Source organism: Lygodium microphyllum, unplaced genomic scaffold (genome assembly GCF_053477565.2).
Source record: "Lygodium microphyllum isolate KBCC unplaced genomic scaffold, Lygodium_microphyllum_v1.1.10 scaffold_100, whole genome shotgun sequence".
NCBI lineage: Eukaryota > Viridiplantae > Streptophyta > Polypodiopsida > Schizaeales > Lygodiaceae > Lygodium > Lygodium microphyllum.
Window position 1 is genome coordinate 116121 of NW_028229583.1, and position 3521 is coordinate 119641.

Consider the following 3521-nt stretch of genomic DNA (forward strand, 5'->3'; position numbering starts at 1 on the left):
AAATGATTTTTGAGAAATTTATTGAATTATATAGTAGTAGAATTACACATTGTTTGAAGATAGATTGGACTTGGCTTACAAAAGACTCTGTATAAAATATATCAAAGTAGAGTTAAAGATGCATTGTAGGCTAGATTTAGCTTGCATGACAAAAAAGAGATATAATAAACCCTAAAAATACATTAAAAACACCCTCCATGTACATCCCTCCCTAATGTATGTGGGTCTTATTCCTTGAGAAGTACACATCATGGGGGAGGATTAGGATCTCCTTATGATGATATATGGGCCATACTTAGAGTAACTCCAATGTCTTATTCCTTGTTCCCAACCTCCACCTTTGTTTGCAATATATTTCTAAATATGCAAGTAAACATGACACAAAGGAGAATTGTGCTACCACAAGATATATGATAATATGCGCCTCCATCTATAAAAGAGTCCAAAATGAAGTATGTTACATTTAGGGTTGCAAGACTATGCACACACACAACTTGGGGAAGAAGAAGATTGAGCGAGGATAACACAAAATGTATGAATAGTATCAATAGAGAAGATTTAATAGACTAAATATGCCATAAAGATGAATATACATATATATAATACTAAGGGAAAAAAAACTCCTAAAAAAAGTGTCCTAGTAGTCTTAAGTTTGTTCATACACATCATTGTCAAAATACAGTAACAAAGCCCCCATTGGAGTGATTGGTGAATAAGAGTTGGCCCTCATGTATAGAAAAGTGTCAAGTCTAATAGAATCCACAAAGGGGAATAAGCCTAAAGCTTTGCAAAAATATTCAAACTTTTGATAGGGAAACGTTTTTGTGAAAAGATCTATAAGTTTGTCCTATTTTGATACATATACCAAGTTGATGTATGGGGAGCCTCTTCCTTGATGAGATATTTGCAATCACACCTAATGTAGCCTCTTTGTATGAGGTAGTTTAGGCTCAGGACATGCAGGCAAACTGAATCCCATATGCACAGAGGAGAGGGAAAACTACTATCCATCGAACAACTATAAAGCATTGTACTTGACTACCACTTTTTTATATATATGATGAATGCAATATCATGATGCTTTATTTTTTTAGTTAGTATCTTGATCATTGTCAATCTTAAACATAAGATTGTGTTAATGAGTCCAAGCTTCCATCTTGGAACCTAATTCACTTGTGTAACAGGTCAAGTCTTCATCTATGTCATCATGACCTCAATCTTCATCTTCCATACATCCGCCATAGCCATGCTTTAGATCTCGCATCTTTTGACATGATATCAAAGCACAGCTGAGCATGGCTTAGCATGAACCAGGTCTCTCTCTCTCTCAAGCCTGCTTGTTTTTTGGCTCCTTCCTCTCCATTGTTAGGGTTTTCTTGCTCCTTCCTCTCCATTGTTAGGGTTTTCGCGGCTGCCATAGCTCTCCTTCCGGCCAGCGCTGGAAACTTCTCGAGCGCTTTAATCTCGCTTCCTCGACGACCTCCTGCTTGCTTCGTTTTTTTTTCATAGTCTTCCTGATTATTTTCGTCACTTGCCATCAACAGCATAATTACCATCTTTGATCTCTGCAAAAAGGAGGCCCTTGTTGCATCACCAATGGACGAGCATTGATCTGAAGATTGGACGAAACTGTAATGTCTCTCTACCTTCGCCTCCAAGGATCAGTGCAGCGGCTTCAATGGCGATCTACTACTCCATGGCTGCACGAGGCCCTGTTGTGCTTGCTGAATATAGTGCAACCCCCTGGAATGCCAATACTGTGGCCAGGTAGATTCTTATGAAGATACCTGGAGTCGCACATAGCCATGTCTCTTTCTCGCAGGATCGGTACATATTTCATGTGATGAAGGCAGAAGGATTGACATTCCTATGCATGGCGAATGATACATTTGGAAGACGCATTCCTTTCGCTTTTTTGGAAGATGTGCATTCACGATTCATGAAAGCATATGGGTGCAAACTGCATCAACAGCACTTGCCTGTGCTATGAATGATGAGTTCTCAAGAGTGCTGAATCAACAAATGGACTATTTCTCGAATGATCCCAATGCAGATTGAATAAATCGGATGAAAGGGGAATTTAGTCAGGTTTGAAATGTCATGATAGAAAATATTGACAAGATAACGGGAGTGAGGTGATAGGTTGGAACTACTTGTTGATAAAACATCACATTGGAACTACTTGTTGATAAAACATCGCATATTCAAGATAGAGCATTTCGCTTTAGGAAACAAACTCGCCAGTTACGAGGTGCAATGTGATGGAGGAATGTCAAAATTGGGTTTGCCTTGGTCATTCTGCTTTTGATAGTCATCTATGTTGTTCTAGCTATTGTTTGTCGTGATGTTACCTTGGACATGAAGACTAATGCAACTAATGCAAGCAAAGTCAATGTTAAAAAAGACTAGGAGAACCTAGAAGAAGAGGACCAAAATATCAAAGCACTGGACACTGAAACTGCAAGCAAAGTGAAGAACAAGTACAAGATCAAAAAGAGCAAGCTGGACTACACAGACAAGAGGACTTACAATGAATTAAAGATCTATGTCAAAAGAAATACTGAAAATTGCAAGGACCCGTTGATCCTTGACCCAATTTTTTACTAGATTTTTTCAGTCTTGTAATGTCAAATGTCTTTATCATAAGCTTGTAAACTCCTCATATAGCCTTGTACTATAGCCTTTGTATACTTTGTGAGGCCCCTGTTACAGTCTCTGGATGTCCATCATGTTTGTGGTATCTACACTTAGCCTGTTTTGCGATAGTCTTTGGTGTTTTACCATGTTTATGGTGTGCCCACACTTTACAGGTATGCTCTCACTAAATCCTCTACACACTTTGTACTTTGTGGTTGTGATTGAGGAGGGGTGATGAGATATTTGCAATCACACCTAATGTAGCCTCTTTGTATGAGGCAGTTTAGACTTCGGACATGCAGACAGACTGAATCCCATATGCACAGTGGAAAAATTGCTACCCATCAAGCAACTATAAATTATTGTACTTGACTATCACTTTTATATATATGTGATGAATGAAATATCATGATGCTTTACCATTTCAATTAGTGTTTTGATCATTGTCAGTCTTATACATAAGATTGTGTTTATGAGTCCAAGCTTCCATCTTGAAACCTAATTCACTTGTGTAACAGGTCAAGTCTTTGTCTATATCATCGCGATCTCAAATCTTCATCTTTCATTCGCCCTAGCCATGCTCTAGATCCCGCATCTTTTGGCATTCCTAACATAACGATAATGCACTTCAATGTGTTTACTACAAGTAGGGAATAATGGGTTTCATATAACTACTAATGCACTTTAATAGTTATAGAAAATGATGGTGATAGATTACTATCCACCAACACCCAAATTAGCCAGTATGCCACAATGGGTTGCTTCTTACTTAACCATAATATACATGAGTTACAAAGAATGAAGCAAAAAAAACTTATAGATACATGAGTATTATATCAATCAGCCCAATTAAAGTTCAAAAAAGCATATAGATTTGGTGGTCA

The 3521-nt window shown here is 37.8% G+C and overlaps 1 pseudogene; it reads left to right on the forward strand.

The window, feature by feature from the left end:
- The first annotated feature begins 1621 nt into the window (after positions 1 to 1621).
- LOC148008648 (vesicle-associated membrane protein 711 pseudogene) lies at positions 1622 to 2409 on the forward strand (annotated as a pseudogene).
- The last annotated feature ends 1112 nt before the right edge of the window (positions 2410 to 3521 follow it).